General features: G+C 55.1%; 1 protein-coding gene across 4 annotated transcripts in view; it reads right to left on the bottom strand.

Annotated features, from left to right (window-relative positions):
• ELFN1 (extracellular leucine rich repeat and fibronectin type III domain containing 1) overlaps nucleotides 1-21,618 on the bottom strand; it is a 68,284-nt gene that overhangs the window by 27,507 nt on the left and 19,159 nt on the right. For all 4 annotated transcript variants that reach the window (XM_059414282.1, XM_059414284.1, XM_059414283.1 and 1 more), the window contains exon 2: nucleotides 1,389-1,526. The gene's annotated coding sequence lies outside the window, so the exon portion shown is untranslated. The remainder of the gene's footprint in view (nucleotides 1-1,388; nucleotides 1,527-21,618) is intronic.

Here is a 21,618-nt window from a genome sequence, read left to right as displayed (position 1 = left end):
GACCCCAGCCCCTCACCCCAGGCTTTCCTGATGTCCGCTGAAGGGTCGCAGCCGTCACATGGAATGAACCATATGACCTCACACCCCTTCCCTCGTTCTAGACTCGGCGCTCCTAGAGGGATGTGTGTCTCTAGCTCCACAGTGTCTGGCAGATGGCAGGCACTCCGTGGACATCTGGAGGAACCTGACCAGGCAGCTTCACCCGCCCTGTGACCTAGCCCCTGTCCGCCCTGCAACCCCGTGGCTCCCACACCCACAGGTTCCAGCGAGCCTGGTCTCCCTGTGAACCTTACACATACTAAGCTTGTCCCGCCTCAGCTCTGTTTCCCCAGCCAGTCCCTCTGCCCAAAACGCCCCGCTTTTCTTCTCATGGGGGGCTCTCCTCCCCACTCGGCACTCCCCTCCTGGAAATCTCCTGCTAAAGCCACGGAGAAGGCTGGGGAGCCTGCTAAAGACACCAACAGAAGAAGGCATGCCCTTGGAAGTTCTAGGAGTCTCTGCTCCTCCCTGCTACCAAGGACAGAGCCCTGTATTCCCAAATGCTCCCTCTCTTCTCTTGGTGCATCAGAATTAGAAGAGCCTGAGTATCACGATTGCAGTGGCCGGATGCAGCAGGCAAGCAACATGTCGCAAAACTCCAAACCCTAAAACACACATTTCAAGGTATTGAGTCACTCACCCCCTTCTGGTCACGCGAGCCAGGACAACCCAGCTCCAACAGACGGGCCACCTCCCGGGTAGGAGCACCTGCGCCAGAACTGGGTTTGCAAACAGAAGTCAGTCCCAGCCCTGCAGGAAGGGCCCCCAACGGCGGAGTCCAATGCACAGGGGGCAAGAGGGGTTCTGTGACCTGGGACAGTGCTGAGGAAGCTAACTCCGGGCACGCCCAGCACCCCAGGCCGCGAGGACACCCACTGTGTCACCTGAAGGCTGCCCGATTCCCCTTCCTGAGGCGCTCAAGTTGGCATTCTGGGTCACTTTTTCCATAGGAGACCCTGTTTTTCAAATACACGGGCTGAGTCCCTATTAATACACGGCGCGTCATACACTTGGCCTTCAACATGTAACGGAAGCACACAGCACGGCGCCCAGCACCGTGAGGTGGTAGAGGATGAAACCCACACGGCACCCCAACTCACCAGGGGGGACGGTGGAGCCCCAACCCCACTGTGCACACATTGAAGTGGCCCGTTCCTCGGCCCGAATGCCCCGTCGGCTGGGCAGCAGCTCCATGTGGGGACCTCTGTTTCCGTGGACCAGCTGAGCCTGACCCTGAGCCTGGCTCCCCCAACGCCTGCACGGTGACCCCAGCACACAGGTCTTCAAGACCGGCCTCCCCCCAACCCCCAACACGCTGAGCGCATCGGATGGGCCAGAGCGCCCCTTACCTTCCGGTTAGGGCCCGGCGGCGACACGGCACACCGGGGCAGTATAGGCTGGCGGGCTCCTCCCTGCGGGGGTCATGCACGTCTTCTCCACCTTCCAGGACCCAGAGGAACAACACATGGACACCCAGGCAGCTGCCACTGCAGGGAGACAGAATAGGACGCTGGTGAGAAGGGTGCTGGGAGCCATCGCAGCTTGAGCAAGATCCCATCTGCAGGAGCCACGGGGACATCCATCCTGTTGGCCCCATGCAAGGAGAGTCGGCCTCCACGTGCACACCAACACCACGGAGGCCCACGGCCCAAGGGCAGAGGGCAGGGAGAGGAACACGGCCTGAGGCAAGATTTTGGCAGGTCAGACGGGTTGGGAGGGGGAGGCAGGGCGGGGCGGGGGGGGGGAGTGGGTGGAGGGGCCTTGGTCACAGCTGCTGTTTCCCACTTGATGGGTCCCCCAACTGCTGCAGCCCAGGTGTGTGTGGGGGACCAGCTCTGATTCCCTGACCCCCTCACCCCCCAAGGAGGTGGGCTACACAAAGACCCAGGGCAAGGCCTCTCCCTGCAGGCCCCACCTCCACGCCACAAGCGAGTGCTTGCTGGGAGCAGAGGGCAAGGACTCCAGACCAGGTCCCCGACGACATGGGAGGGCACCAGCCAGGAAGCCGAGGCTCGCGCTGGCCCAGTGAGTCCGCCCACCACTGGTTCCCCCACCTGCCCATGAGGCTGCATCCCTCCCTGCTCCCTTCCTTCCCTGGAGCAGGCCCGGCAGCCGCGCACAGGCTCACTGTGGACCTGGATACATGCCCCGCTCAGCCACACTCCTGCACACTGGGTCCCCATTCTGCAGACAGGGAAGCGGAGGCTGGGAATGGTGTCCACGCCCCAGGCCACAGCACAAAAGTGCAGTGTCAGACCAAACCCGGAGGCACAATGCCGACGACTCGCGTGGCAGCATGGGATGAGGGGGCAGGTGGCACCTTCGGGACAAGGGGACTCCCTTGAGGCCCTGCAGGCCAGGTGGTGACCCTCAGGAGGGCCTGGACAGGAGCCAGAGGGGCCCCTTGCCCCAGCTGTGCAAACCACCCCTGCCAAGAACCCCCAGGCTCCTGGGCCAGGAGCAGGAATTGGAAGGCAAGAAAGAACCCATGGTGTGAGGAAGAGCTGGTGGGTGCGTGCGTGCGTGCGTGTGTGTGTGTGTGTGTGTGTGTATGTGTGCGCACGCGCAAACGTCTGAGTGAGTGGCACGTAATTACCTGAAATTGTGGTTTAGAAGCAGATGTAAATAACCAAAAAATATGTGGGGAGGTGGGGGAATGCTCATCAATTAGAGCTAATTACCTAACAGCTAATTGAAATAATAATGGACTGCGTTTGAATATGCTAATAAGGGCAAACCTGTCTTGGAAAAGGTGCTTGGGACAGAATGAGCGCGCTCTCCGCATGCAGGGCCCCAGAGGAGGCCCCCAGGCTGAGGCCCAGGGCCCAGGCACCTGGACGCCTCTTCCTTCCTGCCCCCCAGGCCTTTGCCCGCATAGGTCACCTGCCGGGATGGCCCTCTCCCTGCTGGCCACCCGGCCAGGGCCTGCTCTCCTCTCCTGGGCCTGGGAGCCTGAAAATGGCCTCCCGGCCGCTCCATGAGTGAAGCCGGCGGGGAACAGGGATGCAAGCTTCTGGAGTGCTCACGGGATGCCCAGCCCCACTCTGCCAAGAATCCCAGGTTTTACACAAGGAAACTGCTTTGGAACCACAAGGCGTGGCTGCAGCCTGGGCGGGCCATGGGAAGGGCTGGGATGCGGGCTCCTGGCCACCCTCAGACCTCAGGGCAAAGCTGGGAAGGTGGAACATGAGCCGGGGCACCGCGCGTGTGAGTGGAAACCAGTTGAGCGCGGAGGTGCCTTGTGGCCTGCAAGTGGGCTGTGTTCTCAGAACCGAGGACTAGGTGCCTGGGCTAGAGAACTCACTGTCCACGAGCACCCCCTGGGATCCCACGTGCTTGTTCACACATGTGTACACACGCCTGTGCACGCACACACACCCTCCACTTTCCTCACGGGCACACTGGACCCCAGGCCTCCCACATGCCGGCTCTAGGCTGGATCCAGGCCACCACCCACGCCCCGCCACCACCGGCATGCGGCCTGGAGGGGCTGAGTCCAGAGAGTGTGGCCGGGCTGGCAGGTCGCGCGTGGGCCGCCCCGACCCACCGGCCCCTGGATCACACCCACTCTCACCTTCATCGGCCCAACCCAGGGCATCTCTCGGTGCCATCCCTGGCACAAGCCCTGAGCCCCGGCGACCCGCAGGGCCTGGCAGGAAGCCTCGCTCCTCTCTGGGGCTGAGCTCCTCCTGGAACCGAGTCGGTCCGAGAGCTTTTAAGACCTCACTCGGCAATGCAGCTGGAAACGTAGGGGTCCCAGCACCTTGTCGATAATGTGGGATCTGCGGCGGGTGGGGTTCGGGTGAAGCTGGTGATCTGACACAGGGGGCCTCCCTGGCCCTGGGCTTCGAGGTGCAGGCAGATCGGGGAGAGGGTTTCCAGGGGGAGCGGCTTGCTGAGGCCACAAAGGAGGAGCCGGCCCTCAGGCCTCATGGTGCAGGGAGCCGCCAGAAAGGAACCAGGCACTAGACAGAGCTGGCATCCGACCACGCTCATGAGGGAGACCACCACAAACCCCGGCAGGCCATGCCTCAGATTTTCCTGTTGAATGGGGATGATGGTGGGTACCTCCCACTGGGTCACACAAGCCCAGGCTTGTCAGAACCCACTGGCCTGGAAGCCCTGAAACCTCAGGGAGCACCCGGGCTGGAGGAGCCACAGGCAGGGACCCACCCTGGAAAACACACACACACATCTTTTGCATGCTATCTGGGGGTGCACCCGTCCAGGAGCCCTATGTCTCCACGTGACAGCTGGGAACACATCCGTGCAGGATTTTACAGATGGGAAACTGAGGCCCAAACCCATCGATAGAATTACTCCTGAGCCAGAGAGCACAGCGATCAGACACACCTCAGCGGGAGGCTGGGGGGGGGGGGCCCATTACACAGACAGGTAAACCGAGGTTCCCAGAGGCCAAGTATAACTGGCCCCTGATCACACAGCAAGGAGGGGAGGGGAGGGGAATGGGAGGTCTCCCTTCTAAGGCCTCCCCCAACCCCTACACACCACTGAGTGGGATGCCTGGGTGTCCCTCAGGCTGCAGAGGGAGCTGCTGTCGCTGTCAGGGGAGCAGTCGCCTCCGAGGAGAAGGAGGAAGAGGCAGAAGGGGGGGCCCCAAATCCTGCTTCCAGAGCTGAACAGTAGACTTGCAAACGTCAGGGTGAGGGGTGGGGAAAATGAATGCGCCCAAACTTGACATTTGCATTTCAAACACTTATATCAGCAAAACAAATAACAGTAATTATACCATTTGCATATTTTGTGCAATGATTGTTTGGCGAGGTAAGGAGGAGGGGCTCCTGCTGATGCCAGCAGCTTGGGCTCCCCACAGCTGTGCCTGCCCCACCCACGGGGTCCCCTGAGTCTCCAGCCCGCCCCCCACCACCCACCAAGGCTGGGCAAGGGAGGAACCCCAGCGAGCAGAAAGATGCCCATCCCAGGTCGGGTCGGACTTGCCCCACTACCTGGCTTGGCCTCCCCTCTGAGGAGCCAGGCCCCAACCTGGGAAATGAGGGTGCTGCTGGGTGCCCTGGGGCTCTTCTAGGGGCCCCACCCCACCTACCAACCTCAGGTTGTACCATTCACTCCTCTAGGCTCTGTCCTTCCGCCACTCCTCTGCCTTTCTGTTTCTCCAACACATCCCTCCTCCTCCCCCAGCATGTGGCCACCTCAGGACCTTTGCATAGGTACCCCCTAGCCTGGAAGGCTTCCTCCCAGATCTACCCAGAGCTGGATCCCTATCATTTGGGGCCCAAGTCCAATGTTCCCTCCCCAACGCCCTGATGGGACAGGTAGGGCTGCCCTCACTGGGGCCAAGAACTCCAGCAGGCCTAAGGGGACCTGGAGCCTTGGAGGGCCAGCAGAGCCCACAGCCTGGGACACACAGGCCCTCAGCAATCGTGATACACCCACTCAAGTCCCCTGCCTGCCATTCATAAGCATTAGTGAGGCCCCTACTGTGCGCTGGGGACTTGCACTGACACCTGGAGGTGGAATGCTGGGGGGAGAGGGCGGGGGGGGGGAATCCTCCCACTTAGAGGGGAGCTATGGAGCAAGTGGGAAGGCTGGGCAGGCAAGCCTAGCTGTCTAGGGTCTTCTTGGGTCTTCCTCAGAATTCCAAGCAGACCCCTATGGTGTTGCTATGGTGAAAGAGCCAGTCCTGAGCTCACTTCTGCCCCCCAGTGACCTTGCTCCATCCCAAGGGGTCTTGAGGGAGGCTAACGGGCCCTTCCTCCACCCACCCCTGCAAGGCTCCAGGTGGCAGGTCAGGCACAGGGAGCAGGTCCCATGCCGGTCCCAGATCTTCATGATAATCGTGAGCATGTGCAGACCCCTACGGAGGGAGCTGGATGGGCTCTCGCGGCCCCTGGGTGCAGAAGGTTCGGTGGCCTTTCCTGCCCCAGGTCCCACCCCTGCCGTGTCTCCTACAAAGTGAATGCCAGGAGGGAGGAGAGGTAAGAAGAGAAGGGGGGACGGGGGGGGGGAGGCAAGGAGAAGAGAGAAGGCCATCCGCATCACCTCAAAAACTGAAGTGCCAGAGAGGACAAGCCAGGCTCCTGACTGTGCGGGGCAGCGGGGCAGGTGAGGGCTGACAGGAGTGGGAGCTGCCCAGGGAGGGCCCTGGTCTGCAAGGGCGAGGCAGAGGCATGATGGGAGCAGGAGAGCTGAAAACCAGCTGTGGCCCGGAGCACAGCTCTGCCAGTCATATGCGTACGTCGTGTGTATGTGTGTGTGTACTTCTGTGCATGCATGCATGTGTGCACGTGTGTGTGCGTGTGTGCGTATACATGCCTGGTGTGTGCAATGTGTGTGAACATGTGTGCACGTGTGTACACATGCCTGGTGTGTGCAATGTGTGCACATACATGTGTCTTGGGTGTGTGCATGCACTGCATGTGCATGTGTGCATGCGTGCCTAGTGTGACTGTGTGTGCACGTGTGTGTCCGGGGTGTGCGTGCATGCATGTACATGTGTGCCTGGTGTGTTTGTGTACACATGTGTTCATGTGTTGTGTGTGTGTGTGTGCCTGGTGTGAGTGTGTGCCCACGTGCACACATGCATCTGGGATGGTGCACACATGTGTGTATATGTGTGCCTGGTATGTGTGCATGTGCCTGTGTTGTGTGCATGGCTGTATGCATGCCTGGTGTGTGCGTGGCCTGTGTGCACGTGCACACACATGTGTGCTGGGCGCACTGTCTCTGCACCTCTGTGTATTAGAGCACATGTGTTTCTGACCCGTGAGTCTACATAGGTGGTGGGTCTATCCGTGCATGTGTTTCCATGTCTGTGCGTGTGTGTCCAGGCTTGCGTGTGTCTGTGATATGTGTGCATGGCTATCCGGGCATGTGTGGCTGTGGAGGGCGGGCACTGTGTGTGTGTGCCACCGTGTTCTACTTCTGCCCAGATCAGGAAGAAGAGACTGGGCTCTGCGTGCCCATCCCCCCATAGCTGGGGGAGTAAGGAGGGAAGTGGGGGGGGCATGCCCCACCCCCTTAGAGCTGCAAGAGGAGGGGCCTTCTGTGCCATGCCACTTCTCCCCACCCCCACTCTCCTTTCCCCATTACAGCTGGGCCAGGGCCCTCCCCAGAGACCACACTGGAAACCCCCTCCCCACAGAGACGCTCCTCACCCTCTCCCAAAGGTGAGCAGCAGTGACAACCCCGCAATGCCTAGCTGCTGGAGAACTAAGAACCAGACACATGGCCCAGGGCCCCACGAGGAGCAACTACAGTACTGTCACTCTGGTTTCCAGATGGAGAAACTGAGGCCCAGAGAGAAGTGTCATCACATGCCCAAGGTCGCACAGATGAGCCAGGATTTGGACAGGGCTGCCTGACCTCTTGCTTTCTGCAGGACGCACCCGACACATATACTCCCAGCGGACGGGCGTCATTAGTATGCCCACTTCACAGATAAGGAAACTGAGTCCCAATTACGTTAAGAGATTTGCCCTAGGATGTTGCTGAACTGGGCTCACAGCTCTCTGCTTTCTCGACTTAAAAAGAGGCAGAGGCAGCTGACGGGACTGTCCCGAAGGTAATTACAGCACCACAGTCCCAGGGCTGGCTGCATGCGGGGGCTGACTCCCTCCTCCCTTTAATCTCCTCCCGCTCAGCCTAGATGTGGGGAAGCCAGAGCCCTGAGACTTGGAAGTGCAAATGAGGCCCCTTCCCCTGGTAAAGAGCAGAAGCAATTAACTCCCAGCTTCACACCCCACAGCCCCACCAACTCCAGACGGAGTAAACAGTTAAATATGAAATATTAAGCCATAAAAAAAAGCTAGAGGAAAACAGAATTCAATACTTCTCAGTCCTCAGGAGGGAGACAAGCCTTCCACGCTCAGGAGGAATAGAATAAATTGTAAAATAAAAGAGGCAGATTTGACCATATAAAAGTAAGGAAAGGGAGCATAAGAAAAATAACAAAAATTAAAAGAGATACAACATACACCGGGAACACATTTGTAGCAAATGTGACAGGGAAATGACACCTATCTTCATTCTGTAAAGAACGCACTCAGATTTGTTAGGGAAACACCAACAATGTATCAACAAATGGAGGGAGGAAGCGAAGCCCAGGACAAAACACAGGTGGCTGATGAATATGTAGGACAATGTTCCACCTCTTGCATAATCAGGAAAATGCAAATTTAAAAGAGATACAGTAAGACACCATTTAGGCTCATCAGAGAAACAATGATCGAAAAACAAAAACCAACCAACCCTCCAGGAAAAAAAAACAAAAAAACAAAAAAACAAAACAAAACAAAAAAACTCTAAAGATAATACCCAGTGCTGGTAAGCTTATGTTGAAAATGGCACAATTCTTTGGGAGTCATTCAGTGATACCAATTGAATGCTTATAAAAGGAGCACAGCCTACAGCAGACAACTCGCCAAATGGTGAACTAGGCCTTTCCCTTTGAGATCAAGAATGACGCAAGGATGCCCACTACCACCACTTCTCTCCAACACTCTGCTAGTGGTCTCAGCCACTACAGTAAGACAAGAAAAAGAAACACAAATGATACGCCTTCAAAAGGAAGAAAGAAAACTGTAGCTCTTCCCAGGTGCTACAATTGTGTACATTAAAAAAAAAAAAAATCCCAAAGAATGTCTAAATACAGTCATGGATAAGAGGGCTTACTTAGAGCGCTGGGTATAAAACCCATACACAAACAGGGACTGGATGTGTATACATCTGCAGTAAGTAGAAAATAAACATTTATTAAAAAGTCAACACTGCAAATTGATCCATAGACTCACAGCAACTGCAATCAAAATCCCAGCAGATTTTTTTTTTCTTTGCATGGAACTTGTCAAGCTGATTCTCCGAGTTCTAGCCGTAAATAACTATGTTGAGCGGGGGCTTCACTCTATCAGATAATTATGATTTATTATGCAGCTGCAGTGATAGAGTGTGGTCTTCATAGGAGATTGGGCAAATGAACCCAGGGATCAAAACAGAAAACTCAGAAACTGACCTAGGAATTAACCCTTGATGTGACAAAGGAGGCCCCGCGAGGAAAGGACAGTCCAATCATTAGGTTGTGTGTGGGTGGGGGGAGGGAAATGAACTTGAACCCCTACCTCACACCACACTCAGAATCAATCCCAGGTCGATTGCAGACCCAAACGGGAAAAGAACTATGTATTTTAGAGACACAGAAACATACACTGATGACTTGGAGGCAAGGAAGGACTTCTTCCCACCCACGCGCACAAGAATATATGGATAAACTTTACTGTGCACAAATGAAGAATTTCTGCTCTTAAAAATACACTATAAAAAGAATAAAACCGCAGGCCACAAACGTTACAAGGTGGATGTCTTCCTTCCATGCGGAGAGAATGTTTGCTTTCTCACTCGGAATCTGTGAACTCCTACACGTGAATGAATAAAATACAGACACCCCAGTAACAAGATGAGGAGAGGTCTTGAAATGGCACTTCATAAGCGAGGACCTCCAAACAGCCAAAAAACCCAAACCCCAAAAGATGCTCAACTTCATGAGCCGGGAAGACGGAGAAGCTTCCACAGCCTGGCGACACGGTGCGTCAGGGAAGGTGAGAGCCCCGTGCCCTGTGCTGGGAAACAGGGTGGTGCGAAGCCGCACAGCCGGACGGTGGCGATCCCCTTCCCTGGTGTAAACCTGCCTCGGTGGCCCACGCGCAGAAGAGACACAGAGAGGCTCATCCTGGCCCCAGAGTGGGGACGACGATCCTGGGCTAGTCCTGGAACAGAACACTCCAGAGCAATGAGGAGGGACAGACAGCACCTCGGGATGGGTTAGGATTCGTCCCCAGATGATGTCGACCAAAAGGTGGTGGTAAGACTGTGTACGCTGCGGACACATTTATGTAAATGTCAAAAACGGGCCGAGCCAGGATAAACTGTTTGGGGATGCCGGCTGCCTTGCTCGGGATGCAAATAGGCCTGCGATCGGGGAGGAGTGCTAGGCGGGCTCTCTCTGCTTTCCCCTTGACACTGATGTCCTCTCAATAATCATTCCTTATCTTCCTGGAGGTTTTTCTGTTTTCTCCTGTACGTACTGTAAAAGCCATGGGGTGTAGGAGAAAAGCTCATATCCTCAAGCCAACAGTCTTCCTCCTAAGAAACTCTCATAAGGAAATAACTCCATAGAGGAAAAAAAAAAATGTATGGCCGAAGACTTCCACGGCCACTTATTATAGAAAAGGAGAAAAGGTGAGAAGCAGCCTAAGTGAGCAGAAGAATGACTAAATCAATTGCAGCACAGCCTTACTGAACGCAGCCCGGCCATTTCGGTAATGCTGATGGATATTCTGCAACTGGGAAATCGTTCAGGGTCAGTAAACAACCGGACACACCAAGTCCGCTCCCAGGCGGACACACAAACATATACCCACATGCACACATGGTCAAGGAAGGAGGTTCTTAGCAAGGCTATCCCGGGCAGCCCAGTCTCGGACAGCCTCAGTGTCCAGCCGTGGGAGATGGGCTGCTCCTTCCCAGAGTGGGTATCTCGGTGCCTGGGAGGACCACGCCACAGTGAAGACGGGAAACCCACAAGGCCGAGTGAATGTCACCAGCAAAGCCAGACAGAGCACATAGCGTCCGACTCCACACAGAGATGGACAGAAGGTGGCTGGTGAGCCGACACCATGGCTGCCCGGGGAGGGGCCTGGCCCGGGAAGGCACGAGAACGAGAAGCTTCCACGGGGGCCGGGCCGTTCTGCCTCCGGACTGGGATGCTGGTCAGACCTTGCAAAGATGTGCTCAGCGGTAACCTGCGGTTCGGGAACTTATCTGTGCACTTCGATTTCTTACAAGGGTTTTGTTTTGTTTTTAAAGATTTTATTTATTTATTTGACAGAGATCACAAGGAGGCAGAGAGGCAGGCAGAGAGAGAGAGGGGGAAGCAGGCTCCCCGCGGAGCAGAGAGCCCGATGCGGGGCTCAATCCCAAGACCCCAAGATCATGAGCTGTGCCGAAGGCAGAGGCTTTAACCCACTGAGCCACCCAGGCGCCCCTTGTTTTGTTTTTTAAAGGAGAGATGGATACTGACACTGTAACAAACTCTGGTGTCGAAAGAAAGAAAAGACCAGAAGGACATTCTCCAAAGCGTAGACGTGCTCAGCGCCCGGCGGCAGACCAGGACTCCTGCCTCCACCCTGCAGCAGTGTCTCCAAACCTCCTTCAGGGAAGAAATACGGGGACCCCTTCTGAAATAAAAAAATAAGTAACAGACTATTTATCATGTATATTTACACGCCTGGCCCAAATCACCCGCGTTTGTGCTGACCGGCGCACTGTGGACCCGGACAGCCGCCGGACCCTTCCTCCGACGCGACCCACGTGCCGACCTGCCGAGCAAAGTCAGAGGGAGCTCGGGGCGCGAGCAGGGAAAAGAGACCACAGCAACCTGAGGCGGGAATTCTCAGCAGGCACTCGCCTCACCGGTGGTATGTAAAGGCCGTAAATTCGATACGTGCTTATTAGAGACGCGAAAATGAGGCTGAGAATTTTCTTGTTTGCTGAAATGAGGCTGAGGTCCCCTTGGACTGTAATTGGGTAAAACTTTGGTGAGATACTGCACTGTAGGCACACAGGACATGAAACCCGCAGCAGAGCCCACAGCAGGCACCCTGGAAAAGCCCCTAGGAAGCAGGTCTGGGAGTCTGCCATGACCCCTCACCCCCTCCTGTCCCCTCCTAAAGGCCATCCAGGCCAGCACTGAAGCCTCGACCCCAGCCCACATCCAGCCAGCCTGGGTACCTGTCTCTCTGCCCACCGCCTCCAAGCTGACCTCCAGGCTAGCGCTGATGGTGATGAGGGTGGCAGCGACCATGTGCTCAGGGACCTTGACTACCGCCCAAGTCTCATCTCTCATCTACCACCAGCCCGACCCCAGGGGGGTGAGGCCTCTCTTGAGACCCATTCTACAGGTGGGGAAACTGAGGAGCAGGAACAAGTCGCTGCCTTCCCAATTCTCACCCTGCTCAGAAGCCCTCACTAGACCGGCTGCCTCCTTGTTGGACATGGTGCCCCGTGGGAAGGCCCACAGGCTCCTCACGGTGCCCTTGCTCCCAGATCCACAAGTGGTTCACCGGAGATGACAAATGCCTTACGTAGTCCCAGAAGAACGGGTAGGGCTGGGGGGGGGGTCACCCCTGAAAAGGGCCTGAAATCATAGGGAAAATATTGCATATCTGGCAGATGCTGGTTTTCACAGATGTGTCCCCGGGCCAACTGTCTTCTCACTGTGGATCCTTTCGATGGATAAGGTAATAACGTCAGAGGCCCCAAGGCCAGTGGGAGGGCAGCTGGGATAGGAACCCCGACCAGATACTCCCTGCACCCCTGGGGCCACCCATTCCAGCTTGTGGAAGGAGCGGGAGCTCAGAGAGGCCTGTGGTTGGTGTCCATCCGTGTGCCCCAATAACAGCCCGGATAACCTCCAGCGGGGGAGGTAGGGGGAGGTAGAGACAGCTGTCCTAGGACTGTCCAAAGCCTCGTCTGCGTTCCGCGGGTGGCAATGCAGGCATGAGACACAGTCCCTACCCCTTCTGGAACCTGACTCTCAGCATCTCTCTCGCCAAGAATGGTGGCAGTGTCTCTGTTCTATACCTCAGGAGGAAGGCCACCTTGTCCCCTTCTCCCTAGCTTGGAGCACACTCTCCCTACCCCTGCCGGCGAGCCCAGGTCACGAAGGGCAATGGCTTCTCCAGGGTCTCAAACTGAGTGTCAGGGGGTGCAATGCCACCTCCTCCAAGATGTCTTCCCAGGCTGCCCCACCTCAAGGAGCCTCACAATGGCCGCTGGTAGACTGCCCAACCAGGGGACCTCTGCAGAGCCCGATCACTCTAGCATCTGTCTCCCTTCCTCCCTCACTCACATCACCCCCACCGGCTGCAGTGCCCTCTCCTCCATGGCTGTGCCCCGGGGTCTACACTAGCTCAGGGCTTAGCACACAGTAGGAGCTCAATAAACGCATACCTCATAAGAATACGGACTTTGTCTTGCAGCCCCTAGGCCTGGGGCTATTGCTGGGGAATATGTTTGTGGGTGAGTGAATGGGGACCAGTTAAGCCAATACCAGCCAGGCTTTAAAAGCAGGGGCCATGGTGGGGGGCAGGAGGGTGGTGGTGGGGAGAGCCATATCCCTTTCTCTGCCTCCGGGCAGCGTCTGCCCTAGACGTGTATCAACGAGCTCATTCCTGCCCTGCACTTGGATCCATGACCCTTGAAAGTACAACCCAAAGGGAGAGGATGAGGGCTGGCATTGGGAGGGGGCTGGATGGAGCCAGTGGGACCCCCCTCCAGGTGGACTAGCTCTGCCCGGGGTCACAAGCATGGAGGAAACAGAGGCTGCCGGCACCCATGTCAGCAGGAGCATCTGCGTGGACCCACTGAGCGACAGCAACACGTCACAGGCCCGGCCCGGCTGGAAGGTGAGCACTGAAGTCACAGGGCCGGTCCCTCCCTGCGCGTACCCAGAGCACACAAGGGACGCAGATGGCCTTCACAGTAACCTGTACCTGCAATGTCTCAGAATGCTGATGGAGAAGGAAGGGGCACAGACCCAATGCTGGCTTCTAGGGTCCTTTATGTCCCCGTGCAGAGCCGAGGGCCCCAGCATGGCAAGTGTGGTCAGCAGCCACACCCTGGCTTGTGGCAGACGTCAGGGAGGCAAGAGTCTGTTGAAAAGGGGTTTTTTTTTTTTTTCAGGAACAAATCTTATGTCGGTTCCAATGAGACCAAGAAACTCAAGGGCAGGTTCCAAGGCCTCCAGCCCTGCAGGGTCTGCCGCTGGGGTGGTCATGGGACCCCTGTAGATCAGGTGTGTTGGCCAGCTGCCCTCAAAGCCAGGTGAAGCTTGCCAAAGAGCAGCTGGGCCGGCCAAGTGTGGTGGCCGGCCTTGATCCTGTGAGGGTCTCTGCAGGTGGACAGGTGGGGGCATCCTTGGTCGGGGCGGGGGGGGGGGGGACAGTGTCCTGTCTCTGGGCAGCAGGCGAATGCTCGGGACCCACTTCCAGGGTCACACAGCTCATGCCTGCAGAGGAGGGACCGGAGGACGGAGAAGCCAGGAATCCCCTCCTCCGTCCTGGCCCTTTGTGACGCACCACGGTTGCCATGGGAACCCTGCCAGCTGAGCCCGGACTTCAGGGCAGAAAGGGAGGAGCGCGGCTGGGCCCACCTGGTCTTGCAGTAAAGGTCCTGGACAATTAGCCAAACGGCAGAGGCAAAACTCGGCCCTATGGGGAGGGAGTTCCAAGACTGGGAACCCGCGGTGGGTGTGGGCAGAGTCTGGGCTCTTTCCAGAGGGAGGTGGGTAGGGCCCACAGCTGCAGGGCTAGGCAGGGCCCCCCACCCCAAGCTGGCTCTATCCTCAGTTTCCCTTTCCCCAAAGCAGAATGAGACTACAAACAGGGCTCCTGGCTGTGTCTGTGAGCAGCATTGACTGGGAACAGGAAAGCACCTTCACATCTTCCTAAAGCCCCGGCCCAGGGCCCCTGATTGGCTCGGCCCACCTCCGGGGAACCTGTCACGTGGGCCCCACCTGTCAGCACCAATTCGGGTCTCCCAGACACCTGCTCTGCGAAGGGGGTTGCCATGGGGACGGGTCACGGGGAGTGTGTGGACACACCTGTCTGTGTTCATACGGAGCTGCGGCCACCGCGGAGATGTCCACACGGGAGTGCGCAGGCTGGGCACACGCCCACAGCCTTGACCATGGTCCCCTCTGGTTGCTGGGAAAGGGAGGAGGCCTGTTTTTCTTCTCCTTCATCCCCACAGCTCCGGGAGAGGGATTCAGGAAGCTTCTCCCCATTTCCAATTAAAGAAACAGAGGCTCAGAGAAAGCGCTCACTTTATGCAAGGTCGCTGAGCCCCCAGAAAGTTCCAGAGCCGTGAGGGTTGGGGTTGGAGGAGGGGCCAAGAGGGCCCCAAGAGTCCGGTGGAACGCGGCCCCTCCAGCAGCAGACCGGCACGCGGGTCCCTGGCCGCGGGCGCCTCCTGCATCCCGCTCTGCGTCTGACACAATGAGCAGCTCATGCAACACGACTTCCCTTGGCTGGGCTCGCAGCCGTGGCCACCACTGACCGGCTCTAGTGCTGCTTCGCTGCCTCAGCCCCACTCAGACACCCCACAACCCACTCCCCTTCCCTGCCTCCAGGCCACAGGGCCCTCTGGCCCAGCTGGGGAGAGAGAAGCCACTGCCCCAGGGTGGACAGTGAGTGGCCATGAGGACAGAGGGAGGGACCTCGGGCCCGATCGGCACAGCCTCGCTTGTCCCCGCAACCAGCAAGAGTGCTATGAGGGGGCCTCTGAGAACCCAGCTGTGGCTGGGCAGGCTGCCGGGTCCAGTGAGCAGGGCTGAGAGCTGGAATATGGCTGCAGCCTAGGGGAGGAGGGTGCGCCCAGCCCCCTTGCCTCCAGGAGAAAGGCTCCTTCGGCCTCAGGAGGCTACAAAGCCCCCTGCCCACCCCTCACGGGCAGTGTCCATTTCCTGTCCTCCGCTTGGCACACAAGTCACAGTGCAGGTGGCAGGTGGAGAAACTGAGGCTTGGGGTCATACATGGCTTATCCAAGGTCACAGAGCCAGGAAACGGCAGACGCTAGGAGGGTCTGACCTGGGACTGGGTCACCACCTGCAGGGACAGATGATAGGAGTCCCTGGTCCCAGTACCATCCCTGCCAGCCACCCCAGCTGTCCCAGCTTCCCAGGGCACCCATGCACCAGCCCATCCTGGGGCCCAGGACGGCCGGGCTCAGCAAGCCGACGCTGCTGCTCAGGAATGCAGAATTGGCCTTTAAATACTTCAGTGATTTCATGCCGTGGCATCTCCCTCTTCCCCAGCCGCCCGAGGCACCGGGCCGCGCCGCTGAGGCCTAATGAGCTGTGAAGGTCCATTTTTCAAAGTTAAACATTTCCCGGGCTCCCTGGCCCCAGCCTTCAGATGCAGCCCCAGTGCGGGGCCAAGACAGCCACCGGGGGAGGCTGTCGTCCACATGGATTCCCATCACACGGTCAGCTCCCATGGCCCGCTGATATCCACAGCAAACCTGCCCCAGTAGCCAGCGCGTGGATGCAGAGCCAAGGTAGACGAGGTCTGGCGAGCTGGGGATCCCAGCTCAGTGTAACCTTCAGCTGCCTACGCCCCAAACCTTCCCCTTTACAGATAAGAAACCCGAGCGGGCAGTGATAAACCCCCTCGTGTCCAGGATCACAGCGTCTTACCCACTCTGCTTCCCTCGGGGTCTAATATGGGGCCAGGCACACAGCAGGGGCTGAATGAAAATCTGCTGCCAGGAGGCGCTCACTGGACGTGCGGAGAACATAGTGGTAGTCATGGATGGGGCTCCGGAGCCCAGAACCTTGCCCCTGGATCTGCAGATTGGTCTGTGGGGGGCTCGACCTGCCCTGTGTGCCGGGACCCCTGCCAGCTTTCACATGCGGTGACCTGACCCCTGGTCTCCACCCCGCCTCTCCAGGGGGGTTGCTGGTGGAAAGAAACCTGAGTGTGGACTCGGGCAGGGGGGGGGGCGTCAAGCCCCCGATCTGCTCCCACTGGGCTCTGTGAGCTTGGGCAAGCCACTTCTAGGGGGCCCAGGGTCTCTATCTGCCGTTTGACAACATTAATCTTTTCAGCCAAGTCTTCTTGCTCCCATTTCTTCCAGCCCCTGGACATCCGTACGGACGCTGTCCCTCCTGATCCCCACAGGAGCATCTGTTATCTATACCGTCCACATAGGTGCATCCAGCTTTCAGCCATGCACCCGTCTAGTCATTCACCCATCCATTCATTCATCCTTCCACAGTCCACCGCCCCCCCCATCATCCAATTCATCTACCTGTCTCTATACTCACCACCTCGCCGAGCCACGCGTCCAATCACAGATATACAAAGAATGCGGCAAGCATACAGTCTGCCAGCTGTGGGTCAGGGCTAGAGCCCAGTCTCCAAACCCTGACCCTGACCTTTCCACGATGCCAGGAACTTCAAGAGCTCTGCCTCCAAGCCCTGCCTGCTTGGGGAAGAGCTCCTCTCCCCAACTCGAGATCCCTTGGAGAAAACCGGAAGTTAAGGCACCAGCAAAGCCCCACAGCCCCCACCAGCCCTGCTTCAGGACCACGTGAACCAGGTTGAGAACCTCAGACTTGCCGCCTACAATGGGCACGCGATGGCACAGGCTTTGAATTGGGCCCCACCAGGAAAACGGGCGGGCTCGGAGGACCACGAATAGACAATATGGTTAGGAGATCCAACAGAGTGACTACAAATAGAGGAACAAGATACATTTTCCCCCTTGCCACCAGTTCCACACTTCTCGAGAGTCTGTGGCACCCCGGGTTCCAGCCACCAGCAAAGGTGGGACTAGGCCTCCCCGGGTGAGCCCTCTACAGATCCCAGGGCAACTGGTTCGGCTGGCAAATCCCAATTATACCAAACACCCAGAAATACATGCAGGGTTCCTTAGCAACCATAGCTGTAGGGACTGAGCTGGGAATCTGTGTTTTTCCCTATGTGGCCCTCCATGCTTTGGTCTCCTCACTTGTTCATCTGTACTCTCAGCCCTCGGACACATTATACGCTGGGGATAGTGACTGAAATTGTGCTTACTCCAAAGCACACACACCTGCATACCTACCATATACCGTGTGCTACAAGGAGAGGCTAAGGTCAAAAAGCATTACTACTGGGCACCTGGGTGGCTCAGTGGGTTAAAGCCTCTGCCTTCGGCTCAGGTCATGATCTCAGGGTCCTGGAATCGAGCCCCACAACGGGCTCTCTGCTCAGCAGGGAGCCTGCTTTCCCTCCTCTCTCTGCCTGCCTCTCTGCCTACTTGTGATCTCTCTGTCAAATAAATAAATAAAACCTTAAAAAAAAAAAAGCATTACTACTGAGTCAGAAATTACTACTCGGTCAGAAAAGGAATGGACTGGGGTGCTTGGTTGGCTCAGTGGGTTAAAGCCTCTGCCTTCAGTTCAGGTCATGATCTCAGGGTCCTGGGATCGAGCCCCGCATCGGGCTCTCTGCTCAGTGGGCAGCCTGCTCCCCACCCCCTGCCCACTCTCTGCCTGCCTCTCTGCCTACTTGTGATCTCTGTCTGTCAAATAAATAAATAACATCTTTAAAAAAAAGAAAAGAAAAGAAAAGGAGTGGACTATTGATAAAAACAACAACTTGGGTGAATCTCTGGGGACTTTGGCTGAAAACAAATCCAATCCCCAGTTTACATAGAATATGATTCCACTTTTAGAGCATACTTGGAAAGACCTCATTACAGAAAGAACATGGTAGTGGTTACCAGGATCAGAGACGGGGCTGGGGGCAGGGAGCTAAACGTAGCCATAAAGGGCAATGAGATGGAACTTTGTGCCAGTGGAGATGTTCTGCATCTCGACGGTGTCACTGTCCCTATCCTAGTCGTCACACTGTACTACAGTCCTGCAAGACGGCATCCCTGTCGGGAACTGCCAAAGGGCATGCGGGATCTCTCTGAATTATTTCTCATGACTTCATGGGACTCTACAGTAACCCCAACATAAAACAAGATTAAGTTCCTATAAATGATGTCATAAAAAATGGATGGTATTTTTAATAAAAGATGTAAGATCAACTGGATTAATACATGGAAAGACCTGAAACTTGATCCCTACCTCCAGCTGTAGTTAAAAAATTAATGCCGGTTGGGCCACAAATCTAGCTGTCAAATGTAAAACAATAAAGCTTTTAGAAGATGGCATGGAAGAGCATCTCTGAGAACCTGAAATGAGAAAACATTTTGTTATAAGCCAATGAAAAACACTAACCATGAAGGATGACTTGGACCACAATAAAATCAAGAACTTCTTCTCTTCTCTTTTCTTAAGATTTTATTTATTTGACAGAGAGAGAGAAAGAGGCCACAAGAGAGGGAACTCAAGCACAGGGAATGGGAGAGGGAGAAGCAGGCTTCCCGCAGAGTAGGGAGCCTGATACGGGGCTAGAACCCAGGACCCCAGGACCACGACCTGAGCTAAAGGCAGATGCTTAACAACTGAGCCACCCAGGCATCCCAAGAACTTCTTCTCTTTAGAAGATAGAACCAGGAAAATAAACAGCCAAGACGTTGGATAGAAGAAGATATTTATAACCTACATAATCAAGAATAGACATGTTTATAGACATACAAAGAATTTCTACACATGTGGAATCAAGACAAACCGCTCGGTAGGGGGAAAAATGGGTAAAGATTTTGAACAGATGCACTACAAAAGAGAATATCCAAGTGGCCAATCTACTTATGAAAAGGTACTCACCAGGAGGGCTCATGTTAAAAGGACAGGCAAATATCAAGTGTTGGCAAGGACCTAGGATAACCAGCAGGTGAGGCGCACTCCTGTAAAAATCAGCACAACCACTTCTGAAATCTGTTTGGTGGTAGCTACTGAAATCCAACATCGGAACAAACCCACAACCCCACTGCTGGGTATCTGTCCCACAAATGGCGAGTACAAGAGTGTTGACAACAGTATTGTCCGTAAGCACCAGAGACCGGAAACAACCCAAATGTATGTCCATGGTAGACGAGATGAACGTGATACAATACAGCGTTGCGCCGGCATTTAGGGACCACGCAAATATATCTCGTTGAACAAAAGAAACAAAAGAACAAGAGCACACATATGGTGTGGTTCTGTTCCTATAAAGCACAGAAACAGGAAAAACTAATCTATGGTGTGAAAAATCAGGGAAGTGTTTCCCTTTGAGGAGGAAAGGGGAGTGGTGATAACAGAAGAAGCAGAAGCACTATGAGACGTGGGTGATGTCTCACTTCTTGATCTAGAAGCTCCTTCTATGAATTCCATCATATGATTTTACGGAGCTGCATAGGCTAAGTTTTTCAGAGTTTTGTTTTCCAAAGACAATACCACAGGGTGGGACTCGTAGCATGCTAGAGTGAAAAGGTCACTAAATCCTGTCACCAAAACAACTATAAACAGAGTCAAAACGATTAAAAATAACATTTTCAACATCCTAGAAACTGACCAAAGGCATTTCAGCATGAAAAACAGCTGAACTTTGAATAAGACAGGGTAAAGGGGAAGGGGACATTCTTGCCTGAAACTGTTCCCATCTCCCCACTCCCAACTCAGCTGGTGCACCATCATAATAGGGCAGCAAAGGGCATGGAAGGCCAACAAAACTAGAAGCTTTACTGCCAGAGGCTGATTTGATTCAGAGCAGAAGACACAAAACTCATGAACAGCAGCAGTGGTGTCCGTGATAAGTGGCACTCTCAGTGCAAGGGAATGGGGAAAGCCTGAAATTCTACCAGGCAGAGCCTGTGATCCTGACTTGGGCAGCAACACCCCAGTGGATTAGCCGGAACTCTGACAGAGAGAGACATGAAATGTGACAGTCGTAGCAATGCTCTATAAGCTCTCCATGTGCACCCAGCTGATGGGCTGTGCACATGAACAGGAGAGAGCAGAGAGGGCCCATGAAATTCACATATCCCCGGCTTACTGAGAGCCTGCAGACATAACACAGAGGAGACACAAGAGGTTCTGGAAGAAAGTAAGCACCAGGTAGGCTTGAAAACTGCCTGGTCTTTAAATGTGCTCTTAGACCCACAGGCAGATTCATTGGCAGAGAGTGGAAGACTGACCGGCTCCAGGTGTTTGCACACAACCTTGGACCAATCACCAACTGACCGCTAAGCTAAAGCAGACACAGAGACGATCCTTGGGAAGCCAGAATTCAATACAATAGCAGGACTTAAAATGGGGAGGGGGACAAAACAGAAATATCCACAGTTATACAACGGGGAAATGGATTTCAACGTTTTAGTCCAGAAGAGTTATTCAAAACCCAGCAAAAATACCAACTTTGGGGTCAAGGATGGGGGAGATCGGAATCTAGAGCTGCTGCAAAATATTATCTACAATGCCCCTGTTCAACCCCAAATTGCAAGACAGGCAGGGAAACAGAAAAGGGTAAAACATACTCAGAATAAGAAACTGTCAATAAAAATTGTCCATGAATGTCACAAGATGTTGCATATAACAGACAGAGACTTCAAGACAGTGATCACAAAACTTTTTTTAAGACAATTATGTTTGAAGAATGAAACTATGTGGGTGCCTGGGTGGCTCAGCCATTGAATGTCGGCTTTCTGCCTTTGGCTCAGGTCATGTTCCCAGGGTCCTGGGATGGAGCTCCCTACTCAGCGGGGAGCCTGCTTCTCCCTCTCCCACTCCCCTTGCTTGTGTTCCCTCTCTCACTATGTCTCTGTCAAATAAATAAATAAAATCTTAAAAAAAAAAAAAAGAAAGAACCAAAGTATGACAATGACTCAAAAATAGAGAACCCCCAAGAGAGAGATTATTCAAAAAATGAGAATTCTGAAATTCCAAAGTATGCTAACTGAAGTGGGAACTTCACAAGAGATGGCAGAAGAAAGAATGAGTAAACCTGAAGCAGATCAAATGGAATTACCCAACCTAAGACAGAAAAAGTAGGGAAGGAAAACAAACCAAGCCTTGCACACAAGTGGGACATCAGGGACACCAACACCCATGTGATGGAAGTCCCAGGATGG

This window comes from Mustela nigripes, chromosome 11 (assembly GCF_022355385.1).
Source record: "Mustela nigripes isolate SB6536 chromosome 11, MUSNIG.SB6536, whole genome shotgun sequence".
Taxonomy (NCBI): domain Eukaryota; kingdom Metazoa; phylum Chordata; class Mammalia; order Carnivora; family Mustelidae; genus Mustela; species Mustela nigripes.
The sequence above is the reverse complement of the archived record's forward strand: the minus strand, read 5'-3'. Positions and strand labels throughout refer to the sequence as shown.